Source organism: Hyaena hyaena, unplaced genomic scaffold (genome assembly GCF_003009895.1).
Source record: "Hyaena hyaena isolate Hyena2069 unplaced genomic scaffold, ASM300989v1 scaffold_206, whole genome shotgun sequence".
NCBI classification, from domain to species: Eukaryota; Metazoa; Chordata; class Mammalia; order Carnivora; family Hyaenidae; genus Hyaena; species Hyaena hyaena.
Window position 1 is genome coordinate 929,613 of NW_024080840.1, and position 24,492 is coordinate 954,104.

General features: G+C 38.6%; 1 pseudogene; it reads left to right on the forward strand.

Annotated features, from left to right (window-relative positions):
• Nucleotides 1-341: 341 nt before the first annotated feature.
• LOC120238448 lies at nucleotides 342-14,745 on the forward strand (annotated as a pseudogene).
• The last annotated feature ends 9,747 nt before the right edge of the window (nucleotides 14,746-24,492 follow it).

A 24,492-nucleotide genomic window follows, 5' to 3' on the forward strand; every position in this document is an offset into this window, starting at 1 on the left:
TATATTTTTTGTCCCCCGAGTAATAGATGAGGGAACCTGACTTCTAGCATCTGCAATTCCCTTTCTGCCGATATGACACCAGGAAAAGGACAGAATTTCTCTGAAATGTAGTATCCTCATTCACAAATGGTAGTTCTATATTGACCAAACACTCCTTATGTAAGACACGGCGTGCTGCGGAAGTGTGCAGGGAGAATAACATTGCCCGGGGTCCTCTGCAAAGCCCTTGCAAGATGAAGTGCCCAAAAGCTTAGTCTAGCTCCAAAGAGTGCTCATTTTCATCCTGAGGAGATCATGCAAATGATCTTTGTGAGCTTTTAATTGTGCTACAAATAGTAGCAATGCAGACGTTAGTGACGAGGGTGGAAATGGTGATGGCCATGAAGAGGAGGATACTGTGTGTAGGGAAGGGTGGATGCTGCTCTTCTGGACTCATTGAGCGTTCTGGAGAAGGTTCTGGAAAGGGTTCTGGAGAGGCAAAAAAAACACCTTCACCGGTATGGGAATGGGACAGGAAATGGGAGAAATGTCTGCCTTGGTCTATTGGAAGTTTGCTCTGTGGAGCCTACAGCACACATATAAACATTGGGTTCAAGTTCTTAGAGACCAGATTGCTGAGATCGTGATTATATGTGTCAATAAGCAGCTTAACGTACACCACAGACAAGACCCCAGGCAGAGTTAGGCAGAAACTCAGACACATAAGCACCTGCTGTATTGTTGGTAAATTTCTAAACTTCTCAATGAAGTTTACAGGTTGAAATTTTTTCAGAGGATCTCCCTGAGAAAAACAGCCCCAGAACTGATAACTTGCCCCTCCATATACTGTCATTTTAGTACGTTGCATACTCTGCCATAAAATATCAAAGCAAAACATTTGACATCCAGGCTAGTTTGCTCCTTGAAGTTAAATAAGATTAAAATAAAAAAAATTAAAAAATAAAAAATTTTTTAAAAAGATTAAAATCTAGGAATGAGAAAATTATATCTCCTTTTTTGCATATGGTACCAACGCAGTTTTTAAAAGGAATCCCAAAGTTGTTATACTCTATTACCATCACTCTTGAAATATACATAATTGAGATTCCTGAATTTCTAAATTAGATAGCTATGTGTATATAACATCACAATTTGTACTAAAGCCAAGGTTCAGAACTCTAGAGCCAAATATCCATTTCATTTTTTGTAATGGTGTCATTGTGGATATAATCAGTGTGGATAAGAACCTAAAATAAGAGTTCAAAATTATTTGCATAAATACAAATTCAAATGCTTAATGCCAAAGATATATACTTCGCACTGCTCCTGCAACAGATTACCATACACCTAGTGGTTTAATACAATGCCAATCTAGAGGCCGCCAAGTCCAAAATCAGCTTCACAGGGCTAACCTCAAGGTATTTGACATAGGTGGCTCCTTCTGGAGGCTCTGAGTGGGGAATCTGTTTCTTTACCTTTTTTCTACTTCTAGTAGCCACCTGTGTTTGGTTTGTGGTCCCTTCCTTCACCTTCAGAGAGAGACTGCTTCCTTTATAACTTCACCTTCTCTGGTTCTATAGTCAAATTTCCCTCTGCCTCCTTCTTACAAGGACACTTATGATGATAATGTTATCCAGGATAATCTCCCTATCTCAATATTTTACTTAATCACACTTGCAAAATCCCCTTTGCCATGTAAGTTAGCATTAACACATTCTGTGGATTAGGTTGTGGTCATCTGGGGAGCATTATTCTATCTACCACACATGTGAATTGCTCATAACTGGGGGTTTGTGTAGACCTCACCCAGATTTCCTAATGATAAAACAGCTTTTAATTTCGTGTCTTGATTTGTTTATAACAGTGAGTTCTTTTTTTATGTTTATTTATTTTTGAGAGAGAGAGAGCGAGAGCGAGCAAGGGAGGTGCAGAGAGAGAGAGAGAGAGACAGAGGATCCAAAGCAGGCACTGTGCTGACAGCAGAGACCTGACACAGGGCTGGAATTCATGAACCACAAGATCATGACCTGAGCTGAAGTTGGACACTTAGCCACCCAGGTACCCCTATATAACAGTGAGTTCTATGGAGAACTCCAATTAGAGCAGCTGGCATTGAAGATCACAAGGCCAAAATAAATAGAATAAAAGAGAAAATTGGGGCACCTGACTGGCTCGGTTGGTAGAGTATGTGATTCTTCATCTCAGGATCATCAATTCAAGCCCCATGTGTAGAGATTACTTAAAAATAAAACCTTGGGAAAAATTTAAAAAATAAGTAAATAAAACCTTGGAGCACCTGGGTGGCTCAGTGGGTTGAGCATCCGACTTTGGCTCAGGTCAAGATCTTGTGGTCCATGGGTTTGAGCCGCATGTCAGGCTCTATGCTGACAGCTCAGAGCCCGGAGCCTGCTTCAGATATTGTATCTCCCTCTCTCTGCCCCTACCCAGCTTACACTCTGTCTCTCCCTCTTAAAATAAATAAACCTTAAAAAATTAAATATGAAACCTTATAAAAGAAAAAATAAATTAAAAAGTCCCATTGTAAAAAGACCCTCATATTAATTGAGGACACTATGATTTTATCCGAAGAGATCCTTTGCTTGCCCTCAATCTCCATGTGTTTAAAAGCTAACTCAAAGCCAGTGAAAGCCAGCCTATGTTGAAAATCTTCAGGAGTAAACACAACAAAAGATACTCAACAGAGATGTATTAGTTCTTTAGATAAGTGATTCCTCCTGAAACAATTTTCTTGTAGTTTTTTATACTAACATAATATTAAAAAAATCAAATAAAAAATCTGATTCAGTACAATCTCCTAAATTTTTTTTTATTTTCCAGAAATAGCTTATTCCTAAAACTTGAGACACATCCTCAAACACCTAGACCAAATGTGTACAGTCTGACTAGCCTGTCAGTATAACCATAAAATGTATTTGCAAGAGCCCTGAACAACCTAATATAGGCTGAACAATAGACATTTAACCTTACTAAAAAAATGCAAATCTATCAGAAGAGAAATCTACATTTGACCTTTGAGGATTGCAAGGCAGGGAGAGTTTGATCCTCTCAGCATTTCTGATCTCATCCCTGAAGGGGTAGGGGAGAAAGGGAGGGCCTGGTGGAGGGGTAAATCTGATCTTAATCCCTGTTGGGTTAAGAACCATGTATCTACCCATAAGTAATAATATGCAGAGAATCATCAAGGGAAGGGGGGAAAAACCAATGAGGATAACTGGTCCTCACTTCAGTGAAAATGCAGAGAATCTCCACACTTCCACATTTAAAGAAAATGTGTGTGTGTGTGTGTGTGTATGAGTTAATGTTACACGTAAATTTCAGGGATGCAGGTGCCAATACCTGGTGACTCCTTTACAGACCGTATGACAGAGCAGATTGTGCAGGAGATTATTTGATTTTCAAGAAGATTCATGACATGTGCTCGAGTAATACAAATATGCTCATCTAAAAGTCAACTTAAAACTCAAGTTTTTAAATGTTTATTTATTTGTTGTCAAAGAGAGAGAGAGTGAGCAGGGGAGGGGCAGAGAGAGAGAGACAGAGAATCCAAAGCAGGCTCCATACGGTTAGCACAGAGCCCAACACGGGGCAGGGTGATGGGTGGGGGGCTGGGGCTCAACTTCATGAACTGTGAAATCATGACCTGAGCCGAAACCACTGAGCCACCTACCCAGGTGCCCTGACTTAAAACTCAATTTTTACTGTTGTCATTACTGAGCAAGTGGAGAAATTGTTTTGAATTCCAAATATCATTTCCCCCCAAAACAATTTCATTTTTATTTATCTAGTCTTAAAAAAAGTAATCCTTTTGCCCAACATGGGTTGAAGTCACAACCCTGAGATTAAGAGTTCTACAGTCTACTGACTGAGCCAGCCAGCTGCCACACCTGCAAACAATTTTAATGTCTTTTCCAATAATAGAATGGGATGGTTGGTATACTCCTTTCGTCTCAATAGTTGTGTTTCTAAAATACAAACTTCATTTTCATAACTCAAATCGAATGTTAATAATCCCAAATTCCCGCTATGTAAAGAAATTGGTGTGCTTGTGTTAAAAGCAGATCACACATAGATTTTACATTATTTCTGGGACACCTGGGTGGCCCAGTCAGTTAAGCGTCCAACTTCAGTTCGGTCATGATCTTCAAGTTCATGAGTTCAAGCCCCGCATCGGGCTCTGTGCTGACACCTCAGAGCCTGGAGCCTGCTTTGGATTCTGTGTCTCCTTCTCTCTCTCTGCCCCTTCCCTGTTCGCACTCTGTCCTTCTCCCTCTCAAAAATAAACATTAAAATTTTTTTTTTAAAGATTATACATTATTCCAGCAATGGAAAAACTGAGGCACAAGAAGAATGAGCGGACCAAAAACACCAGCAGACAATTCTAGCCCAGTGAACTGATTTTGACCTCCAGTCAGATCATGAAAAATATACTAACTTCCCTCCCTAAAGTTGAACATTTTTTATTAAGATTATTAACTGAAAATTTAAAATGTTACAAAATGTTTAATCCTTTTTAATCTTCTAAAGTATTGTTCCGAACACAAATTCCCTGTAAGATTACTTTACTTGTGTACTTCGTCCGGTCCTATGTTGACCCAATCCTACTTATCTATGGATTTCGTTTTGTTTTATTATTTGATTAGGTCTCTTGCAACCCTTCCCCCTGGCAGGCAGGGGAATCATGTATCCTGAATGGAGCCTTTAGATTTGTTACTTTTAAACTCAAGGATTAGCTTTGCACTAGAGGAATCTTTGGGTAGCCTCAAACCCTACAGAATTCTGCAATTAAGTTTCACTTACAAATGTAAAGGGCTTACAGCTGTCTTCACAGTTAAATGAGGATTTACCAAGATGTTGCCCTCCCCAGTGGCAGAGACAAGTCTCCAACCAGCACGACTCCTGCACTCCCCACAGTAGATGGTTTGACTGGGGAGGATGAAATTAGTGCGTGCACACACATACACACACACACAACATACCATCTGAGACTTTCAGACAATGCAGATCCGAGGGGAAATCTTAGAGCATAAATTACTTTGAGGATTTTTCATTTTTTGTTAGGGTTTTTCTTGGTCATTTTTTTCGCTAGATCTTAGTTGGAGAGATTTGTGCTTTTCACATGCACAGCTGTGGAGTCTCTGGGGAGATATCTTGCTCTTTTTCATTTTTGCATATCCGCCAAAAACCAAGATCTAAGCACCAAATGTGGTATCATAAGCCCCACATATGATAGAGGGAGATTCTCCAAAGGATGTCAGACAAGGAACTGATTAAAATCGAAAGTAGGCAGGAAGGCAGCCCCTGGGATGGCATGATGGGGGGCGGGGAGAGATAGCTGTACAGGTGGGAGCCAAGGCTTTGTTTTGTGGTCATGTTTGTTGTTATTGCTGTTTGTTTGATTAGTTCTCACTGTAGCTGTAATCATTTTTATAGACTTGGCCAAATTAATGTAACTTGTGCTCCATACTGGTGAGATAAATATTTGTTGCACAAATAAATCAACGAATAAACCTGAAGTCGATCCTTGCTTTGTGACTTTGGCCAACCGATTTGAGCTCTATGTCTTCATTTCTTTGTCTCATGACTTAATCCCAATAAATGCTAGCATTTATTCTGGCTCCAAATAGTAATAGTTAATATTTGCCAAGCACTTACTGTGGGTGGGGCAATATTCTAAACACTTCCATATACCAACTCCCTTAATCTTCACAAAATCTTTTAAAAAAGTAAAGAGTGGTATGACTCTTACTTCATGGATAAGGATTCTGAGGCAGTGAATTTAAATAATGTGTCCCATGTCAAATAACTTGTAAGTGGCAAAATCAAAATTTAACTAGAAAGATGGACACCAAACTTCATACTTTAATGACAATTCTATACCATCTCTCTAAAATACCATGGGAAAAAAAAGTAAGGATGTGAATTTTTATATACTATGTCAAATTAGATCTCTCCGAAATGTAAACATTTTATTTTTATTAGCAAAGAATATATTGACCTTAATTTTTGAATTCCACCGTAACCTGAATGCTCACCCTCTTCCAAAAACCCATCCTTCCTCTACGTATCCCACCCTTAATGTCATCTCTTAGTTTACATCATCTTTGGCTCTTATCTTGGATCTCTGCATATGGCTTAGTAGATGATTGTACAGAAGGCATTGTCAATCATTGGAAAACAAACAAACAAAAAGTTGAGTTTTTGTGCTTTGGAGAATGTGTAGAAATGTCAAATGAACATCCAAAAACAAACAGATCACACATTTGAATTGAAGTAATTAGGAGGGTTTATTTATTTATGTTAATTTTTTTTTCATGTTCTTTTTTGAGAGAGAGAAAGAGCATGAGTGGGGAAGGGACAGAGAAAGAAGGAGACACAGAATCCGAAGCAAGCTCCAGGCTCTGAGCTGTCAGCACAGAGCTGGACACGGGGCTCGAGCCCACAAACTGTGAGATCATGACCTGAGCCGAAGTTGGACACTTAACTGACTGAGCCACCTAAGTGCCCCAAGGAGGGTTTGTTTGTTTACATGGAGTTTAAGGGAACCACAAGGAATAATACACCAACCTGGGGTTAGTAGCAACAGAACTGTTAACCACCCTCCTTGACCTAAAGGGAAGGAAGTAGTTACCAGAACCCTGAAGGAGAGAGTTTTGCTGAGCAGCCACCTTTGGGGGGGTAATGACCATGGAGGGACGTGGCCAGCTTGAGGCCAGAGGGCAGAGAGAGAAGAGGGATTAAATACCTGACCTCACCTTATCTCTCTAATCTCCTAGGAAGGCTTCCCACTGGCCAAATCCAACGGGAAACCACAAGGTAAGGGAGTCAGTGTGTGTAAATCCACACAGATTAGCCTCCTGGGGAGGGAGCAAGGTAGAGAAGAATGAAGAGTATATGGTAAGGAGCAGATGAAGATACCTGGCAGACCTACATCAAGCTGATATTCACTAGAGATAGCTGCTGTGGGTTCAGAGAGATCAGATTCCCCAGAAATAAATTCTGAAGAACAACAGATAGCTCAAAACTACCTACCCAAATAGTTTGATTTTTACCACCCTTTATCTACAAAACATCTCTTTTGTAAGTAATTTTGAAGAAATTCTTTTCTTTATGTTCTAGTCTAAGACTTCAAGGTCAAAATGTTATCATTTTTCTAAGAACATTGTTCAAAATTTTTGGTGAAGTAACCAATTCAACTTTCATCTCAAACCCATCCCTCCAGGAGACCCTTCAGCAAATGGCAGGATACAGTAGTTACTAGTTTTATCATTAAAGTATTGAGAACTTCCAAAGAGAAAGAAATGATATTCTGCATTCTGGTGGCACCCATCAATAAAGCACCTAGCAGCTTCATATCCTTTCTGTTCAAAGCACCTTTATATTCTTTTATTGGTGATTCCTCCCATTATCTATTCAAAGTAGGGCAAGGTTTGTTCTGTTCTGTTTTTTTTTTTTTTCCAATTAATAAACCCTAAGGGAAAACGTATTAGGTGATTGCCTAAGATCATGCTGTAGAACAACATGGTGGTGGAAGAAATATAGGAATCTAATCACTGATAAAAAGCAATACCTCAAGACCTTGATGGAGACCTCTTTGGCTTGAAATGAAAGGAATGGCATGGTCTAGTTGTGATGAACTGATCACTCAGGTTCCTGTGAGGAGAATCCATTGGAAGTAAAGAGTAATGTCAAGGGGACTCATCAGGAGGCCATAGGAGTACATCAACAGAGAGATGATAGTTTGGATGAAGAAAGTGTAGACAAAAAGATAAGATGGAGGAAGGTATTTAAATGGTAAACTCAACAGGACTTGATGGAATCTAGTGCATTACAGAGAGGGAGGTTTTGAGAATAGTTCCTAGGTTTTGGGCTTACCTAACTGGATTAATGGTATATCCATCCTTGAAATTAACCCCGGAAGGAGATCAGGTGTGAGATAAGAGAGGAAGATCAAGAGTTCACTTTTAGATGTGTTGAATTTTAGTTCTTTTGAGTAATTCAAGTGGAGATGACAGGAAGAAATCTCTGCGATGTGTAAAATGCCTAGGCATGTGTTTCTGGCACACTGAAAAAAAAATCAGTGACTGTTGTTATGCTATTATTATTATTCCTTCTGTAATCTGTACCCAATTTACCCATCCAGACTGAAACAATACTCTTTGCTTTCAGATAAAAGTTGTCATCTAATCTATTGCCAACCTGTCCATTCCTTATGGTCCAGTTCAGATGTCACTTCATCCATGCTCTAAACTTTTTCTTATTCCTGATAAAATCTCCATTCTTTGGGACCCTGTAAAAATATGTGATTCTCAAGATCTGGATGTTGGCATTATTCCAAACTGTGCTAACCTCTGACTGGAATCCCTTATTTTTCACACTCATGTTCAGTTATCATCTCTTAGATATCTTCTCCAAGACCAATTTTTGATGTTCCCTCCATTTTCCCCAGGAGCACTCCTCTTATCTTTCCTTCCTCCCCTACCCATCATTTCAACCACATTCTTGTCAATGTGGTGGAAGTTTTGTTTTTCAGGTCTTTTATTACAATTGCCTAGCAAAATCTAACCCTGGACCAATCGTCCCATCCACCCCCTTGAGGACTTTATCTAGGCTGTGAGTACCACTGGAGAAGATGTCTCCTCACCAAGAGCAGTCAGTACATTGGAGAAACTATAAATTTGTGCCATGGTCCCTGCACACAATTGTGCCTTCCCTACAATCAAGCAATTCTTGTAAGTGTCCCTAAATTTCCAACCCACAGTCTCCCCACCCCAGAGCTGTCAGTAGATGATCTTGCTTCTATAGGCCAAAAAGAAGGCTCCAGATGGAGCCTTCAGTTTCTGGTGCAAATGCATGAACAGAATCTATACCTACACTCTCTCAAGTTTTTCAGATCATAAGATGGAAAAGGTCCCATCCATATAAAGATACTTGTTACATAAACTCCATTTTCTACCCCAAGCACCCCCTTCAGGAGTTTACTTTCTCTCCTCCATCACCAGCGTTTTCCTCTGTAAGACTCCCTCCCATTGTCATTTAAACATGTTCAATTCTCTCCTGCCTTTAAGTCAAAGCAGAAAGTCTCCCTTGCAGTCACAAAAGACACCCCCTTGCAGCCCTGTGTCTTCACTGCTCTTCTCCCTCTCGCATCCTCCAGGCTCAGCCTCCACTTTATTTACTCTCCTGGAGATATTTGATCCTTCTTAAATCTCACTCTTCCCTTTGCGTTCATCATTCTGGGGTCACCTCATTTTTCTTTAACCCTTCTGATCAGTCCTTCCCCTTTATGGTCTCCTCCTTGAATGCTGGTGTGTTCTGTGTGAGGCTCTCTTCTTTCTCGACACTCACTTTAGGCAAACTTACTGCTCATGTAGGCTGCAAATTACCACCTGTGCTGATGGTCCCTGGAGCATAAGTATCTCAATTCCAATTTCCCTCTAGAGATTCAGAATCAAATCTTCAACCATCTCCTGAATATTACTAATTGATTGTCCCACGGGCACCTCAAGTTTATTAGGATTATCACATACTCGTCACTTTCGCTCAAACTGCTCTTTCTTCTGTATTCTGTATCTTAATGGATGGCAGTGTCATTTCTAGTACAAATCTGAACATCGCATATTAGTGTCTAAGTTCCTTAAGGCACAAATAGTATCTAGCACCTTGTATGATGCCGGGCACACAGTAGGACTCATTATATACTGAAGAAATGAATAAATTACTCCTTACTCTCTTTTATCCTCATATTCAATAAATTACCAAGTCCTGTCAATTCTTCCTTCCAAATACTCTTTAAATCCTTCTTGTTATCATGGGCACTAGCCCAGTCCAGGCTACAATTATTACATTAGTAGTCTCTTAATTAATCTCTTTGCCTCCAGCCTTATTTTATGTACCAGGGATGGCTAATTATATCCAATATCCATACTCCCTTCTTTCTTTTCATGATAGAATTGAGCACCATGCCTTCCGGCTAGAGACTACATTTCCTGACCTCCCTTCCAGCCTCATATGACCGAGCTACAATGTCACCTGGCCAAGAAAGTTCTGGTTAATAGCCTAAGAATGGAAGTGACATGTGCACCTTCTGAACCACATTCTTAAAACAGAGATGTGTGTCCTTGTCTTTTTTTTTTTTTTTTAATTTATTTTTGAGAGAGAGAGAGACAGCGTTAGCAGAGGGGCAGAGAGAGAGGGAGTCACAGAATCTGAAACAGGCTCCAATTCTGAGCTAGCTGTCAGCACAGAGCCCGACGCGGGGCTCGAACCCACGAACTGTGAGATCATGACCTGAGCCGAAGTCGGATGCTTAACTGACTGAGCCACCCAGGTGCCCCTGTCCTTCTCTTCTTTTGCCTTTCTGCAGTCTGAACTGTGATGAGATAGTGGAGATGAGTCAGGCTCAACCTTACAAGTGAAAACCTTAGGGGGTGAAGGAGCCACAAGATAAAAGGAACCCCATCCTCTCTCACTGTTTGCCACTTCAAACTTTTATGGGGGAAATAAATGAATCTGTCTTATGGAAGCCATGGTTATTTGGCCTCTTTTAAAACAACCAAACCAAAGCCTTGTTAATCCCTTCTCTCTCCCAGCCAGAATCTTTCTTCTGAAATACAACTAAAATAATCTTATTACATTGCAAATCTGATCAGCACTTTCCCCTTGTCTTATCTGTTTGTTTGTTTGTTTGTTTGTTTGACGTAATCTCCATGCCCAACATGGAGGTCAAACTCACTACCCCAGATGAGTAGCATGCTCTATCAACTAAGCCAGCCAGACACCCCTCCCTTCATTGTATTTATTTTTGTAGATTTCAGAGGGCTTAGTATGTGATCTTTTTTATAGCAAACATTCAATGATATTGATTATTGGTTGATAAATTGTAAAGTTCTTTGTCTAGTGGAACCTAAGTTATCAAACGTAACTCACACGCATATGGGATGTCTCACATACTCGCCGAACGAGATAGCAGCCTGAGGCTTCCTTAATGTCTGCAATCACTCTCGATGGGCTTCACCCCCCAACTCCATTATCTGATGACCAATGAAAGGTTCAGCAATCTTTCTGATGATGAGACTTATCCATAAAGAACAGAATTCCCACATGTGCCACTGGCCAGTGTAATAGGAAGGAAGGAGTACAAAAAACTGAGAGAGGCAGAGGAAACAACACAGAACTCTGTTCAGCGAGAGGCAGTAGAAAGTCATTAGGAGTTTGCTCATACTTCGCAGTGAAGGCCATACCTGCAACCACTACTGATGAGGCCGTTATAAAAACTTAAGGTGCTGCATTTCTACCAGGAAGATGATTACTACAAATTTCAATTCCAGCTAAGATTTGTTGAGCCTCGCGATGAGAAAATCTAAAATATTTCAATGTTTCAAGTTCCACTCCCCCTCCAGAGAGGGGTGCTAGACTACATGAGTCTTCGCAGGATCTCCCAGAATAAGGCCATATTTGAAGTCCCTCTACATGCATCCTCCCAAGATCTAATCTACTCAACTCCTAGAGTTGCATGAAAACGGGGATAGTGCCAGACGCTCCATCGAGTTCAAAGCTACTTCCTGCCCCAATGTATGTTTTTTAAAATATGTTAATTTTTCGGGGCGCCTGGGTGGCTCAGTCGGTTGAGCGTCGACTTCGGCTCAGTTCATTATCTCATGGTTTGTGGGTTTGAGCCCCACATAGGGCTCTGTGCTGACAGCTCAGAGCCTGGAGCCTGTTTCGGATTCTGTGTCTCCCTCTGTCTCTGACGCTCCCCTGCTCACACTCTCTCTCAGAAATAAATAAAACATTAAAAAAAGTTTTTAAGATGTTAATTTTTCTACTAATATAAAGTATTTTGTTTGATAACTGAATTGTCAGTGAGATTCTATCATAAAGTGCCATTTGTAACGCAGTTGTTTTTCACAAAGCACTCCATTACACTTGTCATTTGGAAATGAGAGCCACATTTTTGTGTGACATACAGAACAAATTAAACTAGACAAATAAAAGCACCTAGGCATCTGATACCTTCAGCTGGTTCCCTGCAAGTCCTCATTAGTTTATATTTACTTTCTCTTCTTCTTTTTTTTTTCAAATTCAAGTTTTATACCTCAAGGAAATTAGCTAATCTACATGTTAAAAGGCAATGAGGATCATTTGGAATCCAAAGTGTCCTTGTTCATTGTGAAATTTTCCAGTGATACAAGTGTTGTTTTCCTCCATGGATTGTCCTTCACAAGGCAGAGAAGAAAGCATCAAGTTTTAAAGCAATGTAAATAATCTAAATTCCCGGTTGCACTAAATAAATAAATTAAATAAATAAATAAATAAATAAAAGTGTAGCATGCTTTCTAAAAACTTATCTCTGTTTTAAACCCACTAAAGTTTTGAAAATTCCTGCTGTTGACCTGAGCAGGAGAAACACCTGAAGCCTTGAGGCAGAGGAGCTTTCAGAAGAAAAAAACACATTAATATTTCATGTGGAAGGAATTTTTCAAGGTGCCTATCAGTTCTCCAAAGCAGTGAGATCACTCACTTTTACCTCCAGCCATGTGTCTTTGAGTTCCATTTGGTATAATTACCTCTGGTCTTACCTTTACTGTGTTTTATCTCATAAAAGCAGATATTATAAAGCAAAATAATAACAATAATAATAAAAACAAAGTATATATAATGTTTTCCCCCAGATAGTACACAATAAGTATTTTGTTGCTGCTGCTACATGGTCTTTGTGGCCTTTGTAGTAGGCAGAATAATGGTTGCCCCAGAAGTTTATGTCCTACCTGTGACTATGTTAACTTATGTGGCAAAAGTAACCTTGCAGATGTGATCGAGTTAAGGACTTTGAGATGCGGAGATTAGTTTGGATTACCTAATCAGTTGGGTCCTTAAAAGTAGAGAACTGTTCCCAGCTGTGGTCAGAAGAAGACGTGACTATGGAATAGCCAGAGGGATGCAATATTACTGGCTTTGAAGAAGGAGAAAAGGGGCTATGAGCCAAGGAATATGGGTAGCTTCTAGAAGATGGTAAAGGTGAAAAAACAGATTCTCTCCTAATAATGTTCAAACCTGGGGGCACTGATATGCATTATCTGTGCTCTACTCTGGTGTTGCACTCACATAATATTCCTGGAGAGGTTGACTGGACAGCTGAACAGGATATAACTCAAGATGGGAAAATAGAATAAATTAAATAAAATAGTTTAACTTTATAGTTACTTTATGTCTTATTTTGACAAGAGTTCCCGGAACCAATCTTGGAAGCACCTTTTCCATCGTGACCTGAGAGATGGGCAAAAGTCATGATAAATATTGGGAAGGTGACCACAGGAAAGTGAGAGGCAAGACTTCTCGGAAGGCAAAGTAGTCACTTTCTTCAAGGGAGACAGCCACGTATTAGTTGATCAGACACTTGACTATTAGCTCCCATTAAGTTTTAGTTATTAATTATGATCCAAGGAAATATTACATAGCCATGAAGATTATGTATATTCATTTTCTTCACAGACGTTCATGAAACGTTGGTAGCAAAAGAAGGAAATAGAACAGTATGAGAATATTTGCCAACTTTTGTTTGGAAAATTTGAGGAGGATATATAACAAAATATTTACAATGTCAGTCTCTGGGAAGTAGGCTTTCAGGAGAGGTATTTTCTGTTTGCTTATCAATATAACTTTTTTTTTTTTTTACCATGACTGAACTACCTGTACCATATAATAACACATATTTCTAAATGTATAACAACACTAATGTGAACTTTCTGGAATCAGATTTCCATTAATAGCTGGGCAGACATGCTGGGGATATAACAATTCCCCTCGGAGCCTCAGAGCTAGTTATCTCCGTGGCAAACAAAAGTAGGAAACTGACCTTGGTTGAGAAATACCAGCCACATTTCTCATCAGGACATCCTGAAAACCATTCAAACATTTATCAATGAAGTGTGTTTGCTCCATCTGCTTCTCAATAACCCTCCAGAGATCCAGCCACAATCCTAGCCCATGCTAAGTAATTATACAACGATAAAAACAAATCAGCACCTTGCTCTTGGAGTGATAGATAGGATTCCAGGACCATCCCTGAACTTTGTCACCACAAAACAACGTTTAAGACAGGCTTAAACGTAGAAGCTCACTAATGCCATAACTCAAGATGCTCAGAATGCTTGAAGTAGAGTGACTGAGAAATTTATGAAGAACCATATTCTACCTCATCTGTAACTATCTGTTGAAGAGGACCCTTGCACTGTGGTCCTGGTGTATAATGTTCAATGTTAGTCCTCCGATCCCGGAACTCATTGTCGCCTATGTAGGACATGTCATGGAAGAAGGGAAAGCGGATGTAAGTAAAGATGGACTGAAAGCACTTGTGATTCTTTCCAGCGGAGCTATGTGAAGGGCTCTTCATGCCTTACAGAACACCAGTATGGTTCTGTAGGGAATAGGGCAGACAGTGTACGTGTATGGGGCACACTCCCTCAAATGTGATTTTGCCAACGTTCAGGACTGGATGTTGAATTAAGATTTCTCCACAGCTATAGAAATACTATGGAGTTGAAAACGCTGAAGAGGTTGGCGTTACATAATATCCTTATTTGACTTAACGATGGATTTTATACCATCAGTTCAAATACATTTATTGACTAAAATGGCAGACATTGAGTACAAACTTTTTGTTGATACCAAAAAGAAGTAGATTCAGCTGAAATTCCTCACCACTGCTTTTAAATCACCAGAGACTTTATTGTTGCAGAGGCTTAGACTTCTAGCTACAATTTGAAGAAATCAGCACTAGCAGTTCGAGAGCGTAACACTGAGTTAAGTGATTGAACTCTAATCACCCATTGGGAAACAGTTTTAGGCTTAAGTTGACAGAATTTTTTTAAGTACTGCATTTGTAATATAGTAAAGATATAGAAGGTAAGATCTGATGTATAAGTACTTTATGGTAATATTTGTCTTTTATAGTAAAAAAGCAAACAAAAAAGCTTATGTCAATCTTAAAGTTTTCATTCTTCAATTGCTTAGATGAAGAGAAACTAGGATAATCCATCCTATTTTGGAATATAAGGCTTTCATATCTAATATAGTCAAAGTTTCGTATGAAGATCTTTAAAATTAAGTTATATAATCTTGGGAATTAGCTGTGTATACATTGAAACAGGTGTTACTGGATTTGTGGCCAGAGCTATGATATAATAAATTCATTTATAAGTTTTCTTTCTCTTCCTGAAGTAGAATTACCAGCAGCCTTCTGATGGTGTTATGAAAGCAGACAAAAGATAATTGTACGTATAACATAAAATTAGACTTTAAATGATACCGTTTGATACGACTGATTGTACAAAAAGGATTTGTTTAATGTAGGACACTTGAGAGAAGTGTGACTCTCAATCCAAAACTGTTGAAAAGAAAGGACATTTTGTACAAATTAGTAACCTATTTTACAGGAATGATATTGTATGGATGTTAGCACTGTTTGTAATTTTTTAAAAAGTAGCTTTCTTATTGTTTCTATTATACATGACCCTTCTTTCTCCAGTGAGACTGTTATAAAGAGGCTAACCTACTCAATTTGGATTGACAATCAGACCTTCCTAGTCTAAGAATCACAGAATTACCATTCTCAGTGATACTAAACTTTGTTTAAAAAGTTGGTTTTTATGTAAGTGTTACATTCTTGTATTATCCCCAAGGAGAAGTCTTATTTCATCAGCTATGGACTCCATAGATGTTGCCATCTACCAAAGCTATCTTCAGAAGTTCAAAGGCTAATGGCCAAGTAGAGAGTTCTCAAATTTTAAGATAATCCTTATGTTGAAATTTTTTGCCGATTTCCACCTCAAAAGAAACTTCACCAGACACTGAAATATATGAGTGTCTGTGCCACTTATAATTTTTAAAAATATGTTAAGTAAATTTAGAAGCTAAGGTGGTGTCTTTGAGTGTTTGGTATATAATCCGTGGCATGAGATCTCAACTGGTCGGAACCCCAAAACATTTAAAATAGTGTCTCGGGCAGGAAATGAAAAAACATAGTTAAGGTAATTTTTTGTTTTCCAACAGCCATCAGCTAATTGAATAATGGTTTTACATTTCAGCAGCTGCTGGAAAGGGGCCCTAAAATAACAGCTACCACTGAGAAAGGTTAACTGCTTGCTCTCTAGACACCAAGTTAGTGAAACACAGCACCACTGTCCCATAGTGACAAAGGACCCTTGCGGTTCTTAGCTCTCTCTAGCTCCTGATCCCAGCTTTCCTTGGGCTCTGGAGATGGACAGCTGTTGCCAGGTGTGTGCTGAATGAATTCTCAGGAAATTCATGGACATAGGTAAATTCACAGTAAATCTGACTTAAGTTCCCGAGTGGCCCCCTAAATTTACTTTTTGCCTATAGATGTTTCAAAGCCCCAGTAGGGGTCTGCCTTTCAGCTTGTTCCTAAATGTTCACTTCCTTTAGTGAGTAATCATCATTATCAGCATCACCAGAAACACTTTTGGTCTTACTCTTTTCTAGGTACTGTGCTAATAGTGCTGATATGTGGTATTTATTGTTTTTTTTTTTTTTATTATTTTCAGATGACTCTGAGTTGGGTGTTAGCATTATCTTCACTTACGATTATGGAAAATGGTTTACATAGTTCCTGTTTCACACAGGGGCTATGAGGCACCGTCCAGTGTTGAACTTGGGCAGTCTGACTTCAGTCTACTCTCTTAACCACTATTCTACCAACCACTCCACTCAATAAAGGAAAAAGCGTTCATCATTGTTGGCCATTTCACAGATTGCAATGAAGCCAGTGCTGTATTCATCACTACCAACTAAGTAACCATATCATCTTCTCTAAGAGCTCCTCTTTGTTTTGTAAAATGTCTCATTCTTGCTCTAGGCATAAACACTGGGGAGTGTGGGGGGGGGGGATGCAGAGAGAAAGGGGCCTTCTCACCACTGGAGAGCTGATTAATTTACAATTAGCAAAGGCTAAAAGGTCCCTTTCTGAAACTTTTGCTTGGGGGCCTAGAATTAAAACTTAGTCACCGAATCCTGTCTCTTTTTTGAGAAAGAAGATCCATCACTAGGTCTCATGTGCCCTCTTCCCAGCTCAACTGAGACAGTCCCCGATGGGGAGTTTTTGTGTGGAGCCTCTGCATTTCATCTTTCGTATAATTTTTTGTGCTGATTCTCAAAACTTGATCTTTTACTTTTTCAGCCATATATTGTAAAAAAATTTTAAGGTACAGAGAAAATGAAAGTGTTTTTAAAAAATCATACAATGGACAGCCCCTCCTCACCTAGACTCAACACCCATATACCCACTACCTACTTGGTAACGTATTTTGGCATATTTGAATTTTTAGTGTCCCTTCACTACTAAACACTGTAGTGTGTATCTTCTAAGACTAAGAACATTCTCTTACAGAATCACATACCCTTGCAATATCCAAGAAAATATATCCAAGAGATATATTCTATAATATACAATCCAAATTCAAATCCCCGCATTGTTTCCTATGGCTGATCTTTTTAAAACCAGTATTAAGACAACATATATGCATTGCATTTGCTTGCTGCATCACTTTTGTGTTTTTTTTTAATTTTTTTACATTTTTTAATTTATTTTTGAGAGACAGAGTGTGAACCAGGGAGGGGCAGACAGAGAAGGAGACACAGAATCCGAAACAGGCTCCAGGCTCTGAGCAAGCATTCAGCACAGAGCCTAACGCGGGGCTCAAACCCACAAACCATGAAATCATGACCTGAGCCGAAGTCGGACGCTCAACCCACTGAGCCACTCAGGTGCCCCACTTTCGTATTTTTTATTCTAGAAGAAACTTTCCCTATCCCTCCTTTTGTGTGTGTGTGACACCATTTTGAAGATACTGAGAAATTTTTGTATAATGTTCCACATTCTGTATATGTTTGATTGCTTACTCTTAGAGTCATTAACTTGTTCCTCTAGCCCTTATAGTTTCTGTAAACTGAAGGTTTAAGGGTTTGAATAGATTTGGGAAGAAATATTTCATAGGTGATGCTTTTGTTGCTTGGGGTACATGATGTCAGGTGTGTCATTCTTTATGATCTAACATGAGATTTTGCTTTTGTAAAGACATTTCTTTCTTCTTGAAATTAGCATGACATCTGTGGGATTACACTTTGGCATAAAATACACTATTCCACTACGTCTTTTCATCTGATGGCTTTATAATCCATTGGTGATCCTTCTATTTACCATTCCATCTTCATTGACTGGCTTTCATTCTTCTGTAAAGAGTTTGAAATAATTATTTTTCTCCATGTGGTTATGACACCAATTTATCATGTGCTTTTAGTTGGGGGGGAGGAGTTAGTTCAATTTTAGAGTTTTTCTTTTTTAAAAAACCTTTTATTATTATTATTATTATTATTATATTTTTTGAAGAGAGAGAAAAGAAGAGCATGAGCAAGGGAGAGGGGCAGAGGGAGAGAGGGAGAATCTTAAGTAGACTCCATGTTTAGTTTAGAGCCTGACACAAGGTTCGATCCCATGGCCCTGGGATCACGACCTGAGCCAAAATCAAGGGTCAGATGCTCAACTGACTGAGCCACCCAGGTGCCCCTAGAGTTTTTCTTTTTAACTGCTTTTACCTTTTTATAAAAATAACACTTAGGGATTTCAAAGTTTAAAGTATATGAAAAGTTATATACCCAAAAGAATTGAAAGCAGGAACTCAAATAGTTACTTGTACACTCATATTTATTGTAACATTATTCACAGTAGCCAAAAGGTGGAAGGAACCCAAGTGCATATTGATGGATGAATGGAGAAACAAAATGTGGTACATTCACATAATAGAATATTATTCAGCCTTAAAGATGAAGGAAATTCTGACATGTGCTGAATGGATGAACCTTGAGGACATTATGATAAATAAAATAAGCCAGTCACAAAAAGATAAATACTATATGATTCCACTTCTATGAGGTACCTAAGTAAAAAATTCATATAATGAGAAAGTAGAATAATGGTTGCCAGGAGATTAAGGAAGCACAGGATGAAAAGTTGTTTAACAGATGCAGTTTTAGTTCTCAAGAGGAAAAGAATTTTGAAGATTGAATGCATAACAATGTGAATGTTAGTTAATACTACTGAACTATATATTTAAAAATGGATCAGATGGTGCATTTTATGCTATGTGTATTTTACCAAAATTAAAATTTGTTAAATTAAAAGTAAAAGTATACAGATTCAAGGGGAACCTAGGTGGCTCAGTCGGTTAAGTGTCGGATCATCACAGGTCATGATCTCATGGTTTGTGTTTGAGCCCCACATCAGGCTCTGTGCCGACAGCTCAGAGCCTAGAGCCTGCTTCAGATTCTGTGTCTCCCGCTCTCTCTGACCCTCCCCAACTCATTCTCTGTCTGTCTCTCTCTCAAAAATAAATAAACATTTTAAAAATTAAAAAAAAAAACCTACATAGACTCAGAATGCCTTTACTAGTGAATTCTACAAAAATTTAAAGAATTAAGGCCAATCCTTATCAAATGCTTCCAAAACATTGAAGAGGAAGGAAACACTGCCAAACCCATTTTATAAGGCCAGCATTACCCTTATACCAAAGCCAGACAAGGACCCTTCCACCTTCTCCACAAGAGAAGAAAATTACAGGGCAACATCCCTGATAAATGAACATGGATGCAAATATCCTCAACAGATACTAGCAAACCAAATTCAACAATAATTTAAAGGATCATACACCATGACCAGGTGGGATATTTCCCTGGGATGCAAAGATTATCCAACATTTAGGAACTCAATAAATGTGAGTTACCACATTAACAGAATGAAGGATGAAAACTATATGATCACCTCAATAGATGAAAAAAAAAAGCATTTGACAAAATTTAATATTTTTTCATAATAAAAACTCTCAACAGGGGCACCTGAGTGGCTCAGTCAGTTAAGTATCCAACTCTTGGTTTTGGCTCAGATCGTGGTCTCAAGTTTTGTGAGTTTAAGCCACATGTCGGGCTATGCACTGAGAGTGTGGAGCCTGCTTGGGATTTTCTCTCCCTCTCCCTCTCTGCTCCTCTGCTGCTCATGTTCTCTAGCTCTCTAAAGAAATAAACTTAAAGAAAAAAAAAACTCTCAGAAAATTAGGTAAAGAAGGAATGTATCTCAACATATAATGGCCACATATGATAAGTCCACAACTGACAACATACTTAATGGTGAAAACCTGAAAGCTCTTTCTCTAAGATCAAGAACAATACAAGGATGTCCACCCTTGCCAATTCTATTCAATAGAGTACTGGAAGTTCTAGCCAGAGACATCAGTCAAGAAACAAAAGAAAATGACATCCAAAGCAGAAAGGGAAAAGTAGAAATGTCTCTGTTCACAGCTGACATGGAATAATATAGAATAGCTTAAAAATACCACCAAAAACAATTAGAAATAATAAAGACAGCAAAAGCAAATATATAAAAATTAGCTATATTTCTGCATACTAACAATGCACTATTTGCAAAAGACAATTAGAAAACAATCCCATTTAAAATAGCATCAAAAATGGACAACAGACACATGAAACGATGCTTGGCATCCCTCCTCATCAGGGAAATACAAATCAAAACTATATGAGATACCACCTCACACCAGTCAGAGTAGCTAAAATGAGCAAATCAGAGGACTCTAGATGCTGGTGAGGATGTGGAGACACAGGCACCCTTCTACACTGTTGGTGGGAATGTAAACTGGTACAGCCCCTCTGGAAAACAGTGTGGAGATTCCTCAAAAAATTAACAGTAGAACTCCCCTATAACCCAGCAATAGCACTGCTAGGAATTTACCCAAGGTATACAGGAGTGCTGATGCATAGGGGCACATGTACCCCAATGTTCATAGCAGCACTCTCAACAATAGCCAAAACATGGAACGAGCCTAAGTGTCCATCAAAGGACGAATGGATCAAGAAGATGTGGTTTATCTATACAATGGAATACTACATGGCAATGAGAAAAAATGAAATCTGGCCATGTGTAGCAACATGGATGGACCTTGAAGGTGTTATGCTGAGCGAAATAGGTCAGGAAGAGAAGGACAGATACCATATGTTTGCATGTATACAAGGATTAGGAGGACCTTAACGGAGGACCATGGGGGAGAAGAAGGGAAATAGTGGGGGAGAGGGAGGGAGGCAAACCATGAGAGACTCTTGAATGCTGAGAACAAACTGAAGGCTCATGGGGGTGGGGGAAGGGGATGGGGGTGATGGGCATGGAGGAGGGCACTTGTGGGGATGAGCACTGGGTGTTATATGGAAACCAACTTGACAGTAAACTATTAAAAAATAAAATAAAATAGCACCAAAGAGAGTGAAATACTTAGGAATAAATTTAACCAAGGAGGTACAAGATGCATAGACTGAAAACTATAAAACACTGATGAATTGAAGAAGAAAGAAATAAATGGAAAGATATCCCATGCACATGGATTGGAAGATTTAATATTGTTAGAGTGCATACTACCCAAAGCTATCTACAGATTCAGTGTAAGCTCTATAAAAATTCCAATGGTATTTTTCACCGAAATAGAAAAAAATCCTATATTTTATTTTATTTTTTTATTGTCAATCCATCTGACATACAATGTAATCTTGGCTTTAGGAATAGATTTTTGTGACTCATCACTTACATACAACACCCAGTGCTCATCCCAGCACATGCCCTTGTCAGTACCCACCACCCATTTTCTGCACCCCTCAACTCCCCACCCCCATCAACCCTTAATTTGTTCTCTGTATTTAAGAGTCTCTTAGGTTTTGTCTTCTTCTCTGTTAAACAGTCCTACTTTTGTATGAGATTATCTGGAATCCTGAATAGCCTTAAATAGACAAAACAATCTTGAGCAAGAAGAACAAAACTAGAGACATCACACCTCCTGATTGAAAACTGTATTACAAAGCTATAGTAATGAAAGTAGTAAGATGTTGGCATAAAAACAAACACTAGATAAATGGAATAAAATAAAGAGCTCAGAAATAAATCTACACATATAAGGTCACTTAATTTTTGAGAAGGGCACTAAGAATACAAAATGGGGAAAGGATAGTGTTTTCAGTGAATGGTTTTGGGAAAACTGGAAAACCACACACAAAAGAATGAAATAGAGGCCTATATTACACCTTAAAGAAAAATCAACTCAAAATGGATTGAATGCTTTTTAAAAAAATTTTTTTAAATGTTTTATTTATTTTTGAGAGAGAGAGAGACAGCGTGAGCAGGGGAGGGTGAGAGAGAGAGAGGGCGCAGAATCTGAAGACAGGCTCCAGGCTCTGAGCTGGCAGTCAGCACAGAGCCCGACGCGGGGCTCGAACCCATGAACCGTGAGATAATGACCTGAGCCGAAGTCGGATGCTTAACCAACTGAGCCACCCAGGTGCCCCAAAATGGATTGAATGCTTAAATGTAAGCATTTAATAAAACTCCTCAAAGAAAACATAGAGGGAAAACTCCTTGACATTGTCATTGGCAATGAGTGGCACAAACGACAAAACCAAAAATAAGCAAAATTTTAAAATACACAAAAATAAACATGAAACTAAAATGCACAGCGAAGGAAATAATCAGCAAAATGCAAAAGCAACCTATAGAATGAGAGAAAATATTTGCTAACCATGTATCTGATAAGAGGTTTTCAAAATATATAAAGTACTCCTACAACTGAATGACAACAAAAAACTTAATAAAAACACATTTTAAAATGGGCAAAGGACTCGAATAGATATTTCTCCAAAGAAAACATACAAATGACCAACAAGCATGTGAAAAGGTGTTCAACATCATCAGATAACATCTCATGCGTGTAACAGTGACCATTGTTATAAAAACAAAAGAGAACAAAATGTTTGTAAGGATGTGGAAAAAAGGGAACCTTAGTCTGGTGGTGGGGATGTAAAGCAATACAGCCATTATGGACAATAGCGTGGAGGATCCTAAAATTTTCAAACAAGGCTATCATATGATCCAGCAATCACACTTCTGTGTATACATGCAAAAGGATTGAAAGCAGGATCTTGAAAAGAAATCCACTTTCCCATGTTCACTGCAACATTATTCACAATTACCAAGATATGGAAATAACCTTAATGTTCATCAACAGATAAATGGATAAAGAAAATGTAAAGTAGAGGTTCCTGGATGGTTCAATGGATTAAGCTTCCGATTTTTGATTGGTATCAGGCCATGGTATCACCAATCGCGAGATCAAGCCTGAAGTCAAGCTCCGTGCTAGGCATAGAGCTTGTTTAGGATATTCTCCCTCTTCCTCTGCCCCTCCATTGGTCTCTCTCACAAACAAACAAACAAACATGTAGTATATACAGACAATGGAAAATTATTCTACTTTTAAAAAAGAAAGAAATCCTGCCATTTGCAACAACACAATGGATCTGGAGGGCATTACTCTGAATAACATAAACCAGGCTTGGTAAGACAAATACTGAATAATCTCATTTATATGTAGAACCAAAAATAGTCCAGTACATAGAAGCAGAGAGTAGTATGGTTTTTAGGGGTTAGAGGGAATAGAAAATGGGGAAATGATGATCAAAAGGTACAAAGTTTCAATTATGAAAGATTAAGAAATGGTATATCTACTAGATAGCCTGGTACTCATAGTTACAATACTGTATTGTGTATTCAAAATTGGCTAAGAAGGTAGATCTTGTGTTAAGCACTCTTATGACACGTACATCATCATTACCATCATCATCATCATCATGAAGGGTGTAGAAAGAAACTTTGGGAAGTTTTGGTTGTGTCTATGGCCTTGATGGTGGTGGTTTCATAGGTGTACTGATGCCCAAACTCACCAAGTTGCATATACTAAATATGTACAGCTTTTCATGTGCCAATCACTACTTCAATAACACAGCAAAATAAAGCATATTAAAAGATATACTTAAGAGAAATCTCACTTCTAATCCCTCTCCCTTCTATTCCTATAGATAACTATTTTTATTCATTCCTGAGTTGTCTTTCTGGAGTTTTACTCTACAAACTTAAGGAGCTACATATTTGCATTCTTATTTTCCCTCCTTTCTTACATATAAAGATAACGCAGAGTATGAGGTGTAGATCCAGTTTTATCCCTCTTCAAAAAGATTATAATGAAGTAAATGGATTCATAGCTTCATATGTTTTGGATGTTGTAGAAAAGGTATCCACTCTTATTGATGGAAACAGTAGAAGTCACACAAATTTCTGCAGTTGATTCTCTGGCAACTTCTATTTGCACTGTTGCTCAAATGGAGAAGACTGTTCCTGGTGCACATGGGTGGACAGACAGATGCACACACACTATATTTAGTCTTATAAAGAAACAAGACTTGAGATTTTGATAACAATTATCATCAGGTTCTTTTTTTAATACGTATTTATTTTGAGAGAGAGAGTGAGCAGGGGAGTGAAAGAGAAAGAGAGTAGAGAATCCCAAGCAGGCTGTATGCTACCAGTGCAGAGCTCGATGT